The following is a 21739-nucleotide window of genomic DNA, read 5'->3' as shown; positions in this document are numbered from 1 at the left end:
CAAAAACCTCCTAAGTCACCTGTCCAGTACCAAGCTACCACCCCTACAGTGGCATAAAGCAGCCTGGAGGATTCACGTATTGCCTGCCTGTGTCACATATCCATTTCCTAAGCATGTTATCCTGCAGGCAAGGAGTGAGGAAGTGGGGTTTTTGCTGATAAAACCAAACTCGCACTAGGGATTTTGCAGACAGTTACACTGGTTACAGATGTACTTTCCCCATAGATCTATTTGTCCTAATTGTGTTGTTAAAATTTCAATTTGCATACCATGCCTAAAATTGTTCCTGCTCTTGGTCTTTGCTTACCAGAACGATGTGCTTACCAGAAGCATTTGCTCTCAGAAGTACCTGCGTGAGAGGAGAGCTCGATTCCTGCAAAATGGCACGAGCAATAGCTGCAGGAATTCTGACCCGCGGCTCAGCCTCAGCCATATCTGTGCCTCCTGGGGCTGGCTACTGGTGGTGCAGGGTGCTCTGCAGCACGGCTGGCTTCTGTGTCCTCCACTTTAGAGATGAGAAACCTGTGTGTGGAGCAAGGTCCCTGGCGAGAGGATCCCCTAGGGTGCCGCAGCCACGGAGCTACCTGCCTGCTGGGTTTAACCACAGAACCAGCCTGGACGTTAGAGGCTGCAGCTGTACGTGCCTGCGTCGCCGCCGCCACACGGTGCTTCAGGAAGAGTTGAGCAATACCTGCTCTTACTGCTTGATGCAAAAACTACTTTCAAATTTGCCTGTTTGGCTACTGGGAAGTTTGTTTCAACGTGCAAGAATGACCACATGCAGAAGCATGCTACCGCACCTTCTCCATGCTTCTCCTTCCTTTCTGAGCTCCTTTCCAAAATCCAAAATAAAGCTGCTGCTGTGTGTCTTACTGGGCAGGAACAGCATTCAGGCATTTTACTTCACCGAACATGTGAAGCAGTTTTTTTTAGATAAGGATGCTTTCTGCATACAAGGAAAAAAATCAGTCTCTGATAAAACAGATTACAGCCCTTTAGTGGGAGCCAAGACAAAAAGCAAAAACATGTCTAAATGATTATTACTATTATAATAATTTTACATAATTACTATTTTTATATATTCATTAGAAAGGTTATAATATCCTTATGTATATATTTATATATAGTATATAGAAAATATATAATGTATGTGATACTTAACATGCAATATGCAACATATACTATATAATATATAGTCTATAATATTTGTTTATATTGTACATAACATTATATAACTTATATTTTTATCTCTATATCATTCTTATATATTATAAAGATTTATTTAAAGAAATAGACACTTAGGAAGTGAAAAGCATATGTGGACTCTGAAGTACATAAATGTGTTGACGATTCTAAAACCCTCTCGCATGCTCTGAATCAGATAAGAAAAAGAGGAACACGGAACGACAAACATTTCAAAATTTTCTACTCCCCCTCCTCCCTTCCTCCCCCTCCCAATGATGATAATTTTTCCTTTGAAGAAGAAGAAAAAAAAAGTATAAAAGAAGGTAAAAACTGGGTGTACTGTGAGAAATAATTTCTAATTGCCTGACTGTATTTTTACAGCAACTCAAACACTACTGCTCATTATTGACTCTTTTGCTGTTACACAGCTAAATTACATAGCACAGTTACATCATGTAGTTAATAATTTCCCCTGGTCCTAGTACCAGCACACATGTTACTTCAGTCCCAAAGGAAAGCAGATTCTGTTGGAAATAGGTTTTTAATTCAAAAAAGGAGCATTTGTTAATAGAGAAGCCTGCAAGCTCTGTCTTAGTTCATCACTTACAACATCCCACAGCACTCATTCCCTTTGGTAGAATATTGAAATTGTAAATAGATGATGAACTGAAAAGGTTCATATTTCAAGAGTTTCTACAGTACCAAAAAAAAAAAAAAAAAAAAAAAAATCTTCTCCAATAGCAAAAAGAACATCTTGTAACATCTTGGAGACGCACAACCTTGGAAGCTCACCCCAGGTTTTATTCAGGGCAGCTGAGTACCTTGAATCTGTGGAGCTGAACGAAACTGGGAAGATTTTCTTATGACAGTTTTGGGGTTTGCCAATACCAGCCACAAATAGTTACCTATCAGAACAGTTGTGTGTTTGGTTTTTTTTTTATATATATATTTTTTATTATTGTCATTTGCTTCTAAAGTCCTGTGTTTTTTTTCAGCAGAAACTAAAAAGGAGGAAACGTGTCTTATAATCTAACACACCACAGCCTCTGAGATGTATTTTCCATGCAGCTGATACTAAAAATAGGTTCATCCGTTGTCTTTGCTAAAACTTCTTTGCCATCCTAAACAATTCAGAATCCCTCAATGTGTAGAATCCAGTAACCTCTGGCTTTTTGGAATGGATGAGAGAAAATTTGTGTGTTGGAGGGACCTGGGGGGAATGCTTGCTTATATTTCACAACATGGTGATTTTAATTGCTTTGCCCACTTTGTCCAAGAGGATGGAAGAAGTTCTCTTTCCAAAGGTGTCTACATAGCATAAGTAGCCCATGCTCTGGAGGTGAGGAGGAAGACTGGCATCATCTGGTGAGATCCAGCTAACTGTAAATGTTACACAACTAACAGGCTTTAGAGTCCTCTGCACAAGGATTCAGCTCTTCCTGGACTTCTGCAAGGAGTTTTTCCTATTTCTTTTTTTTTAGTACCACATCATCAGACCAAGGGAGCCAAATCAGCTTTGAAGCAATCATCTGCTAGAGTTGTGTCAACTATTACATGCCTGTTTTTTGTTGGTAAGCTAATTGTAAGAAGCGTGGTAATGAACATATGCAATGCTGGTGTGCAGTTGTATGCCCCCAGGTTTTTGCCATTGGGAACTTATACGAATGTAGTAGCTGGCTTTCAGAAAACAAGGCTTTCAACCTGTGTTGGAACCTTTGGGGCATTCCTGTGCCCACAGCTCATACTCTGCCCAAGCCAGCAGGTGTGATAACTGTAAAGAGAGAGAGTCTCTTGTGGAAAAGCTCATGAAACCAGTGTGGGAAGATCCACGGCTCTGAGTTCAGGTATTTGCATGCTTGCATTACTTCCTCTCAGCAAAACAGGCCAAAGAAGTTCCCATCCTTTATGTGACACCACCTACAAGAGCACACATGGTGGTTTTGGTATGCATGGAAAGGCAAAGGAGTGAGCAGCAAGGAGGTTGGAAGGAAAATGGTGCAGCTTCAAAAGCTGTTGTCCCATGTACCATCTGTGATGCTGCAGGCTGCTGCACCCTGCACAGGACAGCTGCAAGGTGAAGGGCAAGCATTTTCATGTGAACTGGAACACAAAAACAATGCACTCCACGGGGGATTCCTGAGGCTGGAAAACACCCTCCTAACAAATAAGAGCCACATCCACTCATGTACTTCATCACGTAAGGCTGTGCTTCCCCTTTCACTTCAGCTGGGTAGAGAGCAGCAAGGGTTTCAGCCGAGAACTCGAATACATTTTAAAAAACAGGAATAACTTGATGAGAATGAGGTCAAACGGCTAACATACACAAATGAGGTCAGTACGCAAATCAAACCATACAAGAGCAAAAGTCAAAGCAAGTCAACTAAATGGAATATATCGATGGTAGGGGCATGACATAAAGCTAATTCCCTGTAAGAACCGTTTATATCTTCTGCCCTAAACCAAAGCCAGCTGCAGCTGAAGGAAGGACGAAATCCTTCCTAACTCCACTGACTGTCCTTCAAAGTAATATTCAAGTGCATGCAGCCAGCTGTGCATGGGCTAAGGCCCAGCAGCCATACGTGCTGCTGGCAATCCTTAGGATCTGCAGGAGTCCAACCTGGAAAGCTCTCCCCAGGGTCAGCAGAAAAGGGGTTGATGGCGTGCAGAAGGGTGAGCAGATACAGGGATGGAGAACAGTAGGGCTGCAGTGGAATCACCTTGGCTTCATGCTCTGTGGGGCAAGGCTGAGCTACAAATGAGTTATTTCCCAAGGGAGGCTAGCAGATCCCTGCATCCTCAGGCACTGTGCAGAGCTGGCAGCAGCATGCTGGATTTGTGCAGTGCAAGGGCTGTCAGGTGAGGTGTAGGACAAAAGAGGCGTATTGAGAACATGAACATACATCTAAGCATGTGCCTAGCTATCAAGATGTAAACCTCTTCAGAGAAAAAAGAAAGAAAAAAAAAGTTAAAAAAGTTCAGTGACATCAGCAGCTACCACAAAGACATCAGCAGCAGAAGTTATACTTCAGCTCTGCTTTGAGCAGCTGCTGTCTGGTGAAGGTCTCTAAGGAGAGTAATTCATGTGAGAAAACAAGTTCATGAGACAAATAATTTGTTGTTTCATGAAGATGAGAAACAGCACTGACAACACCTACAAAACAAAGCATCTACCAGAAGGATGTCACTGGTGGGTGGGAAGAATGAAAAGGCAAGGTTTGAGAAGGTTTTGTTCCTATCAGTATTTTCAATGATTCCAACAGAGCAGGATGAAGTCTTGGGAGCTTGTTTAATTTCCAAAGGTAGAGGTGCAGGGATGTGTGTACACAAAGATAGAGTGGCTTTATCTCAGCGCTTCCTGAGAAGCATTATATTATCTAAGTGTACTCTGATGGTGTTTTTGCTTATAAAGAACTTATATAAGCTATCACTCTGGCACTGTGTGTAGCAGACTACCAAGCTGCCTCGCTGTGCTTGGACTCCACTGATGCTGAGTACTGCCCCTAGGAACGCCAAGGTTGCTCCTCCCTGTGGGTACGGAGGGAGCCCTGGTTGAAGAGCTACAGTACGGCAAGTTGTAGGCAGCCAGGCAGAGGAGAGCTGGGAAGAGGCTTGGAAAGGGGCTGTGGCATCCCACAAGAAGGTGAATTTGATCTTCTGAAAATGGTGGGAGGGAGCAGAGCAGGAGCCAAGGGGAATGAATGCGTGTCGGACCTGGGGCCTGCTTCCCGTTCTGGCGAACGCTGTCCTTCGCCTCCATCTCAGGAGGGCTGTTAATAACTCCAGCTGTGTTTTGGAAGGAATGAATAAGCCAGTGCTATTACAAGCAGTTTCATATGGACAGAGGAGTCAAGATTTCCTTGGCAATGACAATTCATTGGCCCTGTTGATTTTTTTCAGTTGCTACTTCTACTTTTGATGATTTCTCCAGTACCTCTATATTTAAGTTGTCTCTCTCTATTGTCTCTCTCTCTCTCTTTTTTTTTTTTTTTTTTTCTGTTTTCTTGTTTTAACTTGTCGTTCACTCACCAGGCACTGCTTTTCTGTGACACTTGGGGAGGAAATGCAGCACAATAATACCTTAATTACATCAGCAGTATTCCGCAGTTTTGCTGTGGCTTGAACAAACAGAGAGCATCCTTCAGATGCTGGGATGATACATTAACACAGATACATCATGCTTTTCTAAAATTTCATCTCTATTTTCTCACTTTTTTTTTAGTTTCTCACCTTTTATTAAGCTACTAATTCCTTAAATAGCATTGCTGAAGATTGGATATTTGTTGCCTTTAAGTCAGTCTAAGCTTATTTTTCACTCTGCATTACAGTTGTGTCTGGAGAGGGAAAGTGCAACTGCCAGTTGCACTGTACCTGAACCACTATCTCAAAACCCTTATCCTAGGGTTTAAAGACAAGCTGTAACTGCCAAAATACCATGCAAACACTCCACACAGGTTCCAGGGCTGGTACAGTGTTTACATTTTTGCACAGAAATCAGGTCTGCTTGAAGTGCGTCTGAGCTGTGTGTGCAAATATTAAGAGCATTTACCACAAACATGTCTTGCAAACAACTTCCCACACACACTGCGCACATTTAGCTAAGATTAGGGAGTCGGGTCACAACAGTTCTACGTCCCCTTGAGGAACCAGGTGTCCTACAAATTTCTAACTTAATTATAACATTCAGTTTATGCTGCTTTAAAATTGAATCTTTTGAGAATGTTTGGGGGATTTGAAAGAAAGCCTTTGAGACTGGAATAATCCCTCTTCATTTAAAACCTGTCAAGAAACCGAAGAATATAGTCAGGGAGGCTCCACACATAGAACATCCCAAAAAAATAGGCAAAGAGAGAAAAAATTCAGAACTGGCTTCTTAAATATAATTCCAGACTGAAAGCAAACATTCTTATTTCCCCTCCTCCCTGAAATCAGTGGAAGAATGCCTTGTGGTCATGGGGACACTGCCTTAGCACCACATTTCCAAGAAGCACATCAGTCCTACGATGCCCCATAAAGCAAGCCAGAGGGAACAACAGTTTTTTTGGGGCTCTGACTGAGAACAATAATTGGCTTTGCACAAGACCATTTACACTTTCTCATTTCAGGCTGAGAAAGTGCAGTTGGTGTGTTTGGTTGTGGGGTTTTGTTTGTTTGTTTGGTGTACTGACCTTTCTTGAAACACTTGGTGCTGTGTTGTTTTTTTCTGTTTACTCTCTGTAAGCAGAACACGGACATTTCACAGATCTGTTAGCAATTCTCAGGTTCCTCTTCCAGATCGACATCACCCCCATCTCTATTTCTCCCAGGGCTTCTTAGCATCTTTGCATCTAGATAATATTTTTTTTTTAGCCACAGTAGATGTTAAAATATATTGTCTTGTACAGCTGCATCTCATAAACACATGGTGCAGCCATTTTTTGTTCTGAGAACTATTAGACAGTTAAAAAAACAACACTGGTTTGTGGTCAAGGCATGCACAGTGATATGAGAACTTTTTTTCAATAGAACAAAGGTGTCAGGGTGCAAAGATCTGCCCTGATGATTCTTTTTGCTTCCTTTCTTTCTAACTGGAAGGAGAGTAATAGCTGGAAGAAGCACTGAACAGTGGCTGTATCAGGAATTTCAAGTTAGCTCCATTAATGTGTATTTATTAGATTGACATGGAGCAGAAGACATCAGCCTTCCTCAGAGCATATCCTGCCTTTTGTCAGCAGTCTCAACAGATGCTTCAGAGGAAGGAAAGAAACACCTTCCTCAGTGTGTGTGCTGCAAGACAGCATGTATTAAAGTGGGAGGAAAATTCCAATGAGAGCATGAGGGGGATGTTGTGAGGGCTGGGGAGGGTTTCACAGCTCCTGCTGCAGCCTTGTGGTGGCCAGTGCATGTTTAGACAACTCAGGCGAGAAGTGCTGTGCCCTGAAAGGGGGTGCTGTGGGAGAGGTGCAGGAAACAGAAAGGGATAAGCACATCCTGAGCAGTTCATGGACCAGCTTGCAGGAGGATGGAGGGGTGGTGACCACATAGAGTGTGGTGCTGAGACAGGCGAACCACAGAACAGGCATGCAGAGCACAGAGAGAGCACAGGACTGACTTCATGCGCTGTCCGGCCAAATCTGCAAGCAGGAAATGCTCGCTATTTGCTGGCAATATGTTTTCTTGTTAAAACTGGCAAAAGTAATTAAACCTACTCTCCTGGGTGGTGAGTGGGCAATGGCAAAAAAATATATTTTTGCTTCCTGAAACATAGATTTAAGCTACTGCAGAAGCCAGAGGAGCTCTGCAGCTGTGGGAACTCATTGTTTTTCTGTCCTAATTTAATCCTCTCTATTGAGAAAAGATTACCAAAAGATGGAGGGAGGGCATTTAAATTCCACTGCTGTGCTGCTAAAATGTGAGCCTTTTCACATCGAGGTCTGAACTCATCTCCTCACATATCCAACAGCCTCCTCTGTTACATTTGTATGTTGAAAATTACATGTTTAGTGCCAAAACTCAGCTACCCTTCATCTCATAGCTATTTCTTCAGACATGGCTATACATAACTTTCAGCTGAAAACAGCCTAGAGCATATATGACTGCTTCCTGCTCATGTATGCTGGGGCTAAAGCCAATGCATCTACGTATCCTTGGGCAATAGGCAATGCCATGCCTGATGTTAGAGCACTGAAGGAAATGCAGAAGCTCTGTTGTGGCCCATGGGCTCTCCTCCTGCCCCAGGGCAGCAGGCTCCACAGGAGAGCAGGCGCTGCAAGCAGGGAGGAGCTCAGAGGAAAAGCTGAGTCCATGATGTGATCTTTCCCTCCTTCCTTCAACTCAGTGTATCTTGTATTCTTGGCCGCACAAGCGGAAGAGCTGAGAAAGGAAGGGTGGAGAAGGCACCCTTCGTTTTTACAAGGAATAAGTGACAAGCACAGTAGTTAGGGCAGTTTCCCCTGAGGTATGAGACATGGGTGGGAACCCACATTAAATGCCTGCTCAGAGCCCGAGCAGGTCCTCCAGCCACGTGGACATTACAGGCAAGGGGCAGCAGTAGCACTACCGCAACCGTGCATGCATTGGGTTTCTGTTTGTTTATTTTAAGCACCTCTGCAGCTGCTGTTTGAGAATAGCCTGTTCCCAGCAGTGCACTGTGAGCACAGAGACTGGGCCAACAAAGCTCTTCGTGAGGCTTGAAGGAGCAGCTCTTTTCTGGATTCCAGCTGCACTGAGGCAGGAGTTGAGCTGGACAGGGGCAGCTCCAGGCTTGTGACACAGTTCCAGGGCCATTTGGTAGCACAAGTGGATTGCAAAGTGGCTGCAGCACTTGGTTTGATCCAGGGAAAGGGGGCCTGCATGAGACTGCAGTGTTGGTACCTTTGTTCTACCAAACCCACTCTAAAGAAGCCCAAATCCTTTGTTCAAGCTCATCTTTGAGTGTTTGGGAGTGGTTGCTGACAGAAAGCTGATCATTGGTGAAGACAATCAAGAGATCTCCCCTTGTGGGTCACCAAAGAAAACTTTGAGGGGAACAAAACACTTATCTCAATCTATTTCTGATCAAGAGAGTAAATTTGGACAAAAGGCTGCTAATACTCGAACACCAACCAGGCAGCTGTATGACGTGCAGTATTACCCAGTACAAATTCACTGAGGTTTCACATTCTTGAAATTTTCACTTTGGAGCAACATGGTTGGGAACTGTTTGTCCTCTTGTATAAACTTGTCCTCTACTCCCCACTGCACGTCCTGATTGATTTGACTGAAGTGTGACTACTCCAACCAGCATCCAAACCAACGCTGGCCCGCTGGATAATCCCATGGTGTCCAAGTCCCCACGTCTTCCTTCACGCAGTCACTGCAGCATGCATTACCTTCAGACCTCTTAGCTCCAGCATGGAGAACAGTGTGGTTGTAACAGCGTAGTTCCTTGCATGAGCTGTCTTAATATTTACACAGCTTTGTGGGCAGGTTTTATAGCCCACACTGTTTCGTGCAGCTGCGACTAGACCGTTATTAGTTCCCCAGACGGCAGGTCTAAAGGCTCCTGAGGTATGAGATGAAGCACAGACACGTTTGTATATTTATGTAACTTCACTGATGACTTATTTGAGCACCCTGTGGCCTTTAACATGTTCAGCCTTAGGCAGGTCAGTGTTATTAGCTCTGTTTTATAGAAAGGGGACCAAGAAACAGGAATAAATAAGAAAAAAAGGCTTCTGATTTCTCATGTTGGTCTTGGTCCCTTTACCTACACAGCCCTTCGTGTCAGTGTTTATTCAGGTCTGCCTCTGTAGCTGCCTGGCCTAGCCAGAGAAATCCATTTGCTCTGCAGCTCTGCTGATGGGCACATCGGCCTACTGCCCTCCAAAAAGATACTCATAGATTTTAGGGCCTTTTACTCTTCATAAAGACTAGAATGTGTCCTGCACTCCATGGCAGTCTCAAACACTTTGTGTGTTTCAAACCTCATAATCACTAGGGCTGGCTCCACTCTGGCTAAAGCTTCTTCTTTTTTTTTTTTTTCTTTTTTTTTTTTTTTAAATATATATTAAGCAGTCATGGAAAAGAGTGTGAGAGGGGTAAGGCCAGCAAAGGCAGCTGGATAGAGAGCTGCAACGAGCACTCAGTGCAGTGCACTGCTCACATCCAGGGCCTTGAGTTCAGCAGGGTGAACTTCTGTTACATCAGACGAGGCTGCTCCCATCACCTAGGACCTGACTTTTCAAGTAGTCCATGTGAGAAAGGGCTCCAGATGAGGTGGATGAAAGACTCGTGCCAAGAACCGCTGAATTTTGGGAGTTGCTCGGAGGTCAGCCCTGGCGCAGATGCGTTGGCCAGGAAGATGTGGGGTGGCCAAGGGAACCACAGCCAGCCACCTCTCATGGACCTGCTCCTCACACCAACCTCACCGCTCTTTCAGATGCTGCTTGGGCCTTGGCTCTTGCCTCTGCCAAAACTGCGGTTGATGGCTGCTGCAGTGGAAATCCACTCTCCGCTTTTGTAGGCCCTCCTTACCACCATGGGGCCACAGGGCACACAGGGTGCACACTAGCATGCAGATGGGCTGCAGAGACACAGGGACGGGAGGTGAAGACCATCAGCTGCTATCTCCTGTCCCTGTGCTTGCAGAAGGCCAGCAGAGACCTGCTGAGGGGAAAGGATCAGACCAGGATTTTCAAGACCACATTCCCACACTGCGGTCAGCAGTTACGGTGGTGGTGACGAGAGGGAAGAGGCCTCTGCTGTGCAGACAGAGCACTGGTTTACTGGTAAAGGAAGAAGGGTTTTCAGGGGCCTGCTGAAAGGAAGTTTGGTGTGAGAGCGACTCGGTGTCTTGCTATACAAGTCTGGAAGGCTGCAGGGCTCCACAAGCAACAACCTCAGAGCAGCATGATTTGCTAGCAGCTTCATGCAGTTACTAAATCATTACACGAAGTCAATACTGTGCTGGGGCTACCCCTGGCTCAGCTGACCTTAGGGAATAGCCACCCTTGTGTCCTCTGTAGCCTGAAGTTGTACAACTCCCTGAGAATGCCTGAACACCTTCTGCTTCTCAAATAAAGGAGCTAGAGCAAACAAAGGACTTAAGGCTTTAAATCTCACTGTTAGAGTGACTAAGGGTCTTTAGGGATCTTGCTGGAGCCCAAAGGAACATTCTGCACTTGATCAGGATTACTATGCTTTAGGCAATGCTGAGTTGGTCATCTCTTGTGACTTGAGGCATGCAGCAGAGCTCTGGGGTCTTTGGCTACCAAAAAGAAATGAGTATGGTCAGGGTATGATAGTTTTAGATGCCTGTTCTAGAAGATAAACTTTGCTATTGTAAGTGCTTGTTTTTCTCCAGTGACTAAAGGGAAGTCTACGTGACTAATTAGTATCTAAGATTAAGCAAGTTGTACCCCATGCCCTGTCTGGAACCACTAAAATGGTAAGATCAGAAATGTCTGTAGAGTTTAGACAGTAAAACTAGAAGAAACTGCAGGATCTCAGTTTGGGATTAGAGGCTCTACCTGTGTGAGCTGCCAAAATCCTGTTTGGATCTACCCTGGCATACATGGTTTAAAGGTCAGAGCAAGACCTGGGCCTCATTCTCCTTTAACCTAGTGCCTTTCCAGCTGCTGAACTGCTTTTTTTTCCTTTCATTTATGAAACCACTGCTAATGGGGCTGTGTAGGCGCCTTCCCTGCCAACCTCTGACCTATTTCTTGCTCTGTGGCAGCCATGGCTGTGGAGTTAATTTCAATTTCATACAATTATATTTACAGGGTAAATTATTTTATAAATGGCTTAATAGCTTCTTGGGCTTACTTGCTATTTTAAGATTATTTTTCAGCAGCTTCAAACCCTGGCTAAATAGACGTTCCTCTACTGAAAATGTGCATTCAGAACAGGAAGGAGCTTGACTTTGTAAAAATTTATTTCCCTTTTAACCTAATTATGTGACTATTTGTAACAATAAGCTTCAGTTCCACTCCAGATACTAAAATTTCTTCTGTAGGCAGTTACTTGCTTCAGGCTATAAGGTATTTACTATTGAAATGCAGTGAAATGAAGAAATTTAGACATATAACATTGAATATGTGTTATTAAAGACTGGGCACTGTCATGAATTGCTTGAGAAATCTAAGGAGCTGGAAATAAAATGCATGTGGAATTATACAAAAAAAAAGTTCACTTCTAAAAATCATTTGTGGCAATCAAAGTTAACTTTAAATGTTTTCTCACTGAAATGAAGGTGAGTTAAAAAAAAAAAAAAAAAAACTTCTGTAGATGTGTAGGTGTAGGGGAAGCAGAGAATTATTCCACTGTTCAGAAAATGTGAAATGAGGAAAAGATGTCACTTTGAAACAAAAAACCTTGTGAATTTTTGGTACAAAGTACATGAACCATTTTCTCTTAGAGATATTAGAGCCATTTCCATCAACGTGAACTTGCTTTTAGCAGTAAATATGTACCTGAAAGTTTTAAACAAAATTCACTTCAAGTGCTGCATCTTCCTGTTGCTTCATTTCCCCTTATTTCTTGCTCTGTGCAGCTGCTGTTACTTTAATTAAAAGTATAATCAGGTGGGCACTCAGAACAAGGTCTCCTTGCTGCTGGCACAGTGTGGTGCCTCCATGCTGCCTGGCCTCTCCCTCTCAGGAAATAGTAGCTGAGGGGCTGGCAGCATGCTTAGCTGTGGCAGCGGCGGCTGCCTCCAGCAGCAAGAGAAGTCCCTGCCCTTTCTGTGCATGTCCACATGCTGTCCTGGGGCTGTGTCCTCCCTCAGCTCAGCCCCAGGAGCCATAGCTGTGCTGGAGCTTTGTGGCCTTTTATGAATGAGTTGCAGGCTGTTGACACACATGGGTGTTATGGCAAGGTCTTGTTCTTTGGATATTCTCCTTGTTTTATTTCCTACTGTTACTACTATTCTTTTTTGGCATTTTTTTTCCAGTGTAGAATGGACCAAAAGAAGTGGTGGGCTGAGCTGTGCTGCTTGCCATCCCCGAGTGTGGGTGGGTGGTGTGGCCTCCGTCCCTCCTCACTTCCCCGCAGGTGCTGTGACTACTGGTGCACAGCACATTGACTTCATGCTGCCTTGAGCCCTGCTGCTCGCCTGTGGGGGGCTCTTTTGGGGCAGAAAGGTCTTGGCAGCACTGTGGTGGCAGAGGGGAAGCAGCTGGGTGCCTGTGGTGTGGGCTGCTGGTGGTCTCATCCTTGCCAGCGGCCTCTGTGCTTCAGCAACGGCTGCTGAGGGAAGGTGTCTGTTTCTGTTAACTGAACCCAGAAACACTTCTCATTTCTGTCTCCACTAGTGTAACAGCCCCATGTGTTGCTTTTGCCTTCTGTACACACTTCCTGACAATAAAGATGTTTTTTTCCTGCCTCTCTCCTTTCATTCTCTGCTGTTCCCTCCCTCCCCCCATCAATCTCCAATCCTCATAAAAGCCCCTCATCTGTTCTATTTTTTTTGTTCTAGCCAATAGTTTTGTCTCTGTCCTCCTTGGTTCTGAAGACCTTTTTCTTATGTAGGCAGGTCATCTCCCACACTTGTTTCCACTACCATTTTTGCAAACTTGGCTCTTGTTTTGTTCATTTCCTGCTTCGTTTCCTTTACCTCTCCCCTATCTTTTCCTTTTGTCTCTGAAATCTTTAATCTGCCTCTAGACAAAGTCATCCTCCCTCACAGGCACTTCAAATTTCAGTCCTCCAGGCTGTTTCTGCCCTCATAATGTTCATTTTCACCTCCTTGCTGCTTCTTCCCACCCCACCTTCACACACCTCTGCTCAGCCTACACACACCCTTTCTCCTCCTCTGCCTGCTGGCTGTTGACAGGGATCTTCACTTAGCTTTTCCTCACCAGCTGTGTTCTCTGATGTCAGTTCATGTTTTTGTCTCCTCCTCCTGTGCTCTGTGACCTCAAAGATTTGTCTTGCATTTTGACTCCTTCCATGTTGTCCAGCTTGACAGCTCCAGGCTCTGCCCTTCATCCCATGCCCTTCTGCTTTCATGTATACCTGAGAAGAATCTCATTGCCTTTCTCCACTGCATTTTGTGGTTTATTTCTCAGAAATTTTGATTAACTTAGTGATTCTTCTGTGGGTTAATCAAATCCCAAATCCACAGTTCTGACTGCTGCTTGTCACATTGATTTATCCTGCAAGCTCCAGCCTCTTCCTGCCCTTAAACAACATTTCTATTTTTCCTCATATAAAAATGACAAAATCTGCCTACCAGCTGAGACTACCTTGCCTGTTCAATTCTTCCTTGATACTCTAACCCTTCCTTTGCACAAATCCAAGTGCCATATATCTTTAATAACTACCATCCTGTCTTCAGTCTTAGTTTACCCTGTCAGCCAGTACTTCCAACTGTGCTCTGCCTGAATTTTGTCTTCCCTTAGCCAAAACTGCATAGTTATGTGGGTTTCTCCTATGTCTCCAGTCTTTCTGAATGCACCTTTGTCTGTTCTTCAGTCTCTTCCAGATGATCTCACTTAGAAATATAAAATCTTTCTCTATGCTAAGCAATGTACAGAGCAAACCCCTTGGGTGTTTTTGGCCTGACCCCACTCATCTGAATTAGCACCTCAGGTGCCCATTCAGCTCAGTGTTGTCCTTGCACTGCCTTTTCAAACTCATCACTGTATCCTATTTTGTCACAGAAGGTAGCACAGAAGTTTTAATCTATCATCTGATATAGCTATAGCTGTCACATCACTTAGCAAGCTTCTTGGAAGTTCATGGTGACTCCTAGTGTCCATGGAAAGCAGAGAGCTGGCCATCTCTTCATTAGGGCTTTTACATGCTTGAGGAAAAGCAGGGCCTTTTTCTGTTGGGTTGCTGAAGGAATGGAGACTCATTAGTAATTAGGGGATGTTAATGACTAAATGACCTCTAAACAAGTAATTTCCCAGTTTCTCACATTCCTCACCTCAAGATGGTCTTATCTAAAACACCCAGCTTTGTTACCACGAAAGACTTCTGGCTGCTAATGTGTAGCTCCTGCTTCCCTGGAAAGAACCATGCAAGCTAATCTTGTCCCTGAAGTTTCCAGTAAACCACAAAAGCATTTCGGCATGTGTATGAGTAGAACAGGATGGAGACAAGCTGGGGCACTGCTTGTAGGTGCTCAGGGCTGTGCCTGTGCTTCATTAGGAAAGGAGAAAGCCTACCATCTGACAGTGATGTGGGGGTCCACACCAACCACCAGTGCTTTCAATTTGGATTAACAACTTTCTAAGAGGTGTGAAAGTGGGGGACAAAAAGAGCTTTGTTCTTATAAACCTTTGAGGTTTATAAGAACCAAAATAATTTGGTTTAGGTTTACATTTCAACAGATGGTTCTTCTCTCAGTTTTAACCACTTCTGTGTCTGTTTGGAAGCTCAGTTTCACATCAGCTTTTTTTTTTTTTTTTTTTTTTTTTGGTAAATCTAGGGGTCTTTAAGTGGTTTAGCCTTTTGGGTCATCGTCACTGTTGTCCATCTTGTTGCAATAAGCCTTTTATACTTGTTGAAAAACCTCCTGTAATGACCAACTTCCCTTTTATGGCAGTGACATTCTGGATCAGGGGATTAATAAGGAGAGCCACCTAAAAGTACATTCAGTACCTCTATTTAGAGAGCCTCATACTGCTAATTCCCAGCACTTAGAGGTCACTGCCTGCAGAATTCTCTGCCATCATAATGAGTATTGTCAGATGATGACTCTGAACTGCAATTTCAATTTGATAATCCATGATCAAAAGGAAAAAAGTGGGCACAGCTGGAGTTTGTTCCACACCTGAGCCTTGCTCCAAGGTCTGAACCAGGACGGGGAAGCCAAGAGAGGGCAAGCCTGTGTGAGGAGCTGCTTGAATAGTTTGATTTAGATTAGCTCTTTTTTCCTGTTATTTTTACTTGTCTTGTTTGATGATCTCAATTCCTAGCTGAGGAGAATATTTTATTGCATGCAGTAAGTATGCTGAGGAGGTGTATACAGCATTGTTGGTGTTATTTCTACAGAGGTAGTTTCAAGCTTAGTTGAGAAAATGAGCTTGAACTGCTTGGAGTGGTAAATAAGAACCAAGGACTAATATCTAGGAGTAGATGATATATGGTGGCTTGAAAATCTAGTGAAGCAGTGTTTCTCCTATGGAGCTGCTTAGGTCAGTGCTTTCTCTTGGTTTCCCCTCTGAACACACGATGGCAGCATATGCCTTCAGCAGCAGTTAAAATATTTAATATTTAAAATAACTGGGAGCTAGCTTCTAATCCTCTTCTTGAAAATGGCTTGTGAGAAATTAAATAAATATTTATTTGCCCATGCCTAAAGTCTCATTTTCCTTCCCTTTATAAAAGTGCAGGCCATTCCTGATTCCTCCCTTTTGGTTTAATTCTGCATTTATGCCTAATACGGCTGAATTCTCTTCTGATACCATGTCCTACTGCTCAGAGTCAATGCCTTTTGTGCAAGGTGAGGCTTCTCTTGTGGAGATAATGCAGGTTTGTGGTTCCGATAGTTCAACCTGGAGCTCAGGCTGCTGCAGTGGGAAAATCAATTTATTTTTTTTTTGCTTTTGAGTAGCAAAAATTTCATCCAAGGATGAATCTGCCAATGGTGGGACAAAGACAGTGGCTCGGGGAATGAGGACCTTCACAAACAGTTGTAGGGAAATAAATTCTTGCTGTGGATGTCAACAGGATCTGAAGTGTCTCAGCCTGTCCTGGAGATTTCAGATGAGCTGAGCTTTTTGAAGCACCATTATGATTTTTAATCCTTACCTTTGCTTTACTTACAGGGTCATGTGGATGCTAACAATATTTTTCCTCCAAGGACACCCCCAATTTCCTATTAGGAGGTGGGTTTACGGAAGAAAACCCTGTCCCTGCTGTGTTTTAGCGGTTCCTATGAGCTCCTGGTTGTTCTGTGTCCCACGGCTGCCGCCCGGTGGTGCTGATGCTCCTCACGGGGCTGCTGCTGGGGAGCTACAGCCTGGAGGCACTGTGCATTTTGTTTCACATCGCTTATCTTTTGCCACTGCCCCTGTCTGAGGGTATGATTCTAGGGGCTAGGCTTGCATTAAGCCCCTAAAACAGCTAATGTTTTGTTATAGCGGGCAGATAGTTTATTCAAGCCTCATTTCTCATTCCTTAATGCAGGGTAGTGCACTTAATTACCTAACACCAAGGTTAGGGGGCTAAGAGTAGCTTGAGGAGATGCATTTGGGGAGCACAAGTTGCCAGGCAATATCCAGGTGGATTTCCTAGGGCAGGAAGATGACTGCAAAGCCAGCACCAGGGCTGGTTTTACCTTCAAAGGTGGCATAAGTCTTTGTAAGCAGGACATGCCTGAGAGCAGCTGACATCTCTATGCCTGCGAAGTGACAAGTGTCCAGATGCAAGTGGCTAATGAACACATTCTGTTTCAGGATTCCCCCTCCAGATGGTGGGCAGAGAAGTGTTGTGATGACCCTCCTGCCTGTCCCAGTCTCACCAGTCCTGCGATGTGTGCAGAGGAGTGCCTGCCCTCAGACAGCAGCCGGTGTCACCCAAGCATCACATCCCCCTTCTTGCCTTTGGATCCCTCATCTTGACTTTGGATCAATGTTAGTGAGACGGCTGCTGGCTGTGCAGATCTCACTCCCTTTCAGATATACCATGCTTCTAATGCCAACAAAAGCTGAAAGGAAAAGATGCTTTGTTCTGTCGTTTTCTGAGATAACATAATCTGCATTTTTATTTGTCACAGTGTCTAATGAGCTATCCCTGTGATACTTTAAAAGAATTGGGGAAGGTACACTGGAGCACACTTCCCTGGGCCTTGTATCAGTCAGTATCCAAACCTCAGCTCTCACTTGAAATGAGCTTTCCATGTGCTTCAAAGACCGAAGAGAAATACTGGCATTGTCTATAAACTAAATTCTTGATATGTTGAAATAATTGCGCAGCTGTTGCCTTAGGCTCTAGCACTGAATAACGTCAGCAGTGTTTTTAGCATCGCATGGCTAGGCGTGTTTAATGGACATGGTAGGGTGACTGGCCCTCTGAAGTGAAACCCAGCACACCTGGATATTCACAGCCAAATAATGGCCAGCTGCCTCCTTCCTGCTGCTAGATTTGTGTTGAGTTTTCAGGGGGAAGAACAATGTTGTCAGCACTCAGCTGTGAAGGAGGTGGCCATGGAAGCACTCATGCATGAAGCCCTGTGCTAGTGCAGGCAGTGGTTTGCTGCTTCAGGTGTCCAAACTGCAGGAGTTTGCAGACTCTAGCCTCTCCTTGTTTTTTCTGGTTTGACTGTACAATCCAAAATCTGTTTTTTGTTGCTCTTCTTGTTGTTTTTTAGGGAAAAACTGTCTGTCTCACTTCCATGGTTGGTGGAAAAAACACCCTATGCAAACCGCTTCAGTTCTGATCCTGAAACATAGTGTGCAAGGAACAGGCATCTCTGCATGACCCCTGAACTAAAGCTCACATCTTTCAAGCCTGTAATAGCTGTAAAAGCCTGCTAGAGAGCAGGGAGCTCTCTAGAGCTGATTTTTCCCTTTGATTTTGGGATGAAGGGGTGTGAAATTTTGTTTGGGGCCTGCTTCAGTCCTACCTATGTCCCAGTTAGATCTTAGCTGGAGCATCTCATAGGGCTGTGCTTTTTCAAAAGCAAATAATTGAAGGTGTGTAGCATGCTGGGCAAGTTTTCTGTCTATTTCTAAACAGCGTAAATGTTGGTTCTCCAGCTGATGAAGAAAGTCTGGGCCGATCAAAGGGAGATTAGTTTCTGTGTCAGCCATCTGTCCTGCCTCTTCCTCTGTGGATTGGTGTGACCATAAAACAACTGCTACAGCACAGTTAACAAGCTAAAATGTTCCTGCATGATTTCTCACCACTGAAAATAAAGCCAGCTTTGCTCTCTTGCCCTATACTTTCAGCAGAACGCTTGCCTCTTCCATCAGGAAACAGAGTATTTTAAGTGATGTATGGAAATGTTTCTCACAGAGTGAGAGCAGACCAGGAATGTGCAGATCCTAAAAGGGTTTTCATGCTAGAGGAGTTCTTATTTTTAAATAGTTTGATCTTAAAAAATAAATCCATTGGTTTTGCGCGTTTGGCATCAGATTTCTTGTAGTAGTAGCAGCAGTAACAAGGTATTTAAATAACAACCTTTTCCCTTTGCCAGCTTTCTCTGCTGTCCTGAAGCTAGCTTAAAAGGAGTTGCTATGGAAATTCAACTTTGCCAGGCCATATGCATGGGATTAGAGCTTGACTATGAATCAAGAAACAAAAGGAACTGGATGAAAAGTCTCTTTATCCAAATACACATCTTCAGCAGTGATCACTTGTAATCAAAATTCCTTCCCTGATTTTTCTGCTCGAGGCACAAAACAGCAAGTGTGGCTGCAGTGCAAGAAGAGCTAACATGAACTAATTTTCCATTGCTATAGTACTGGGAATAAATAGCCTTATTTTTAGGATGGAGCTTGCTAGCTAACGATTCAATTTCTGGATTATCTGCATCCCTTTGTAGTTCAACTTCCCTTATGCCCATATAGAAAATATTTTAACATGGTATTTTTTTCTTGCTTGCTTTGCATGTTTCCAGTGTGAAGAGTAGCACAAATCAACTCAGCGTCCTACAACCAGGTTTTTCCGTGAGAAGTGACAACCTGGCAATCTCAATCACTTGTTTTTAGCTTTTTGGGGTCTGGAATTGTGTGAAATGATGTGGCAGGCCGAGCTTCATTGCTGCAATATTGACTGGGGAGATAGAGGTTTTGAAAGGATTATTTCCCTTAGTCCTGTGAAATAACAGAGGCAGGGGAGGTCTCTTTCCATAGTGTGAGGTTGCAGCCTGACTGCTGCTCTGTGCAAAGTTGTGACCTTGAGCTGCACAATCTGACTGCTTTGATAAACACCTCGCAGTTCTGGCTCTGTTATAAAGCCAGGACACGCAGCTTTCATCAGCTCTATAAGGGGCCTAGAGGCCTCTCAGGGTCCCTGGCCAAGCACATTAAAAATGAGCTGGTTAAATTTTTCCTGCGAACGTGTCCTCTAATGTATCTCTGGGACTTTGTGATGCGGCTCAGCCCATCCCGTGTAATGTCAATGATGCAGACAGATACCAGGCCCTGACTCTGGTCTTTATCCAGAGCAGTCATGCATGGCTAATGCAAAAAGAAAAAAAGAAATAAAAATATGCTTGATATGTTTTCATGAGAGAGCATTGAAACATGTTCTTTTGCTTTAAACCCTGCAAGAAAGGGAAGTAAACTTGATCTTTGGTCCTTGCCTAGAGCCCTTAGGTTTCTTTCTGTAGCAGTCAAGTGAGACAAAGCCAGTAAAAATATATCCAGTTGGAGCCATTGGTCTCACTCAGCTCCAGCTGCAACTGTCTGTTCAGCCCTACCAGATGAAATTTCCCTGCTGGAGCAGGGGTTACACAACCGAGTGGTTTTTATGAGGAACTGTTTCAAATCTCCTGTGCTACCCATCTCCCCCAGGTGAAATATTCAGCAGAATAGCAAGGGAAAGAGCAGAACAGGGGAGGTGTGAAAGCACCACCAGCAGCGGCTGCTGAAGATGTCACTGCATGTTCATAGAGCCCGGCGTGGTGTTTTCTTAATTTCCTGTTTGAAGCGCAGACAACTGTGGTGCTGATCCTTTACCAGATAAAGATCGCTTCTAATGGTGACGGCGTAGCTAAGAAGCCCTGTGTAAATTAGGGTGGTTGTACTGTTTGTACAGGGGCTGGTTCTTTAATGGTGACCATTAATCACACCCGTTAGCAGAGGCTGTGTCCTCCTTGAAAGCCTCCAGAGGAGACCTTCGTGTGAGACCGGGCCCATGGCTGTTCTCATTTCCCAAACAGACCTCTGTCTGGGACCGGGACTCTCTTGCCCTGGATTGTCCCTAAATACAAACAGGAAGATGTGGAGATAGCCAAGGCCTGCTTCTGAGAGTTCCCACGCAGGAGAGAAGTCATTCTGGAACTGATGGGTAATTCCAGCTCTCGCTGTTAGCTCCATGCCACAGACATCTTTCCATTATCAGCAGCTTGTTCCATACGTCTGCTGTGTAGATTTGCTCATAGCATTTCCTTCTTACCGAGATGTCTGTATGTTCCCTTTTTATTCCATACTGGGATAGTTTGGTATGTACTTTCCTGCAGGCACTCTCCACTGCTGTATCTGAACTGCAGCACGTTTTCCCTGTCAGGGCCAGGCGCTTGGCTCCCTGAAGCCCCTGCCAATTCCACTCTGCAGCTCAAGTGACTTGGCACCCACTTCTCACAGAGACCCTTGGTATCCTACACCTCCATACATGCCCCTGATACTTGTATTTATCTTTGCCTGATTTGGGCTCATCTGCTGTGGAGTTTCTGCAGATGTTTCTTTATTTAAACCATATTTTACGAAGGGAAGGAAAGGAGACACGCAGAGGAAGGAGGTGTGTTTCACAGTATCACATTTATTCTGAAGTGGCTCTGATGCCAGGAAAATGTGCACATCGCTCATAATTTTTCTCATTTGTTCTTCCCTCCGACTCCCCCCTCAGAAAAACACCAACAGGAATTCCTCGCTTCCTTACTTACTAATTAAATCTCTCTGCCTACAATAAACCAAGAAGGTCTATCAATGAGGCAGTATGTGGTCAAACGCTGGTTGGAACTGCTCAGCAGGAAATTTGGTAGGAAAATACGACTTCAGCAGCTTAGCAGGCTTTATTTTTAGGGCGCGTGAGCTTGTTTAACTTGCAGATGCGAACTGCCAGATTTCTATTGTTGTCAGATGGCTCACGTCCCACCAGGCTGAGTCAAACTGGTGACTCACTGCAAGGAGGAATCGCTTTGGCAATAGGCTGTGATTTTCTTCCCTCCTCCAGTCAAAGATGTGCAATAGATAAAAACTTGTTTTGGGGAGCGAGTTTCCAGCTTGCTCTGGTTTAAAAATCCCTGTTTGTAATGAAAAAGCAATCGGACTGCAAAAGTTGTTTGAGAAGCACCTGATGTGTTGAGGTTTGGTGCTCTTGTGGGTGGATGTGGGCTGCCTCTGCTCATGCTCAGGGCTGGCCAGGTGCAAGCCAAGACCCAAAGGGAAACAAGGGGGCCGTGTTTGCTCGGCGCTGA

This window comes from Aythya marila, assembly GCF_965140915.1.
Source record: "Aythya marila genome assembly, chromosome: 13".
NCBI classification, from domain to species: domain Eukaryota; kingdom Metazoa; phylum Chordata; class Aves; order Anseriformes; family Anatidae; genus Aythya; species Aythya marila.
The sequence above is the reverse complement of the archived record's forward strand: the minus strand, read 5'-3'. Positions refer to the sequence as shown.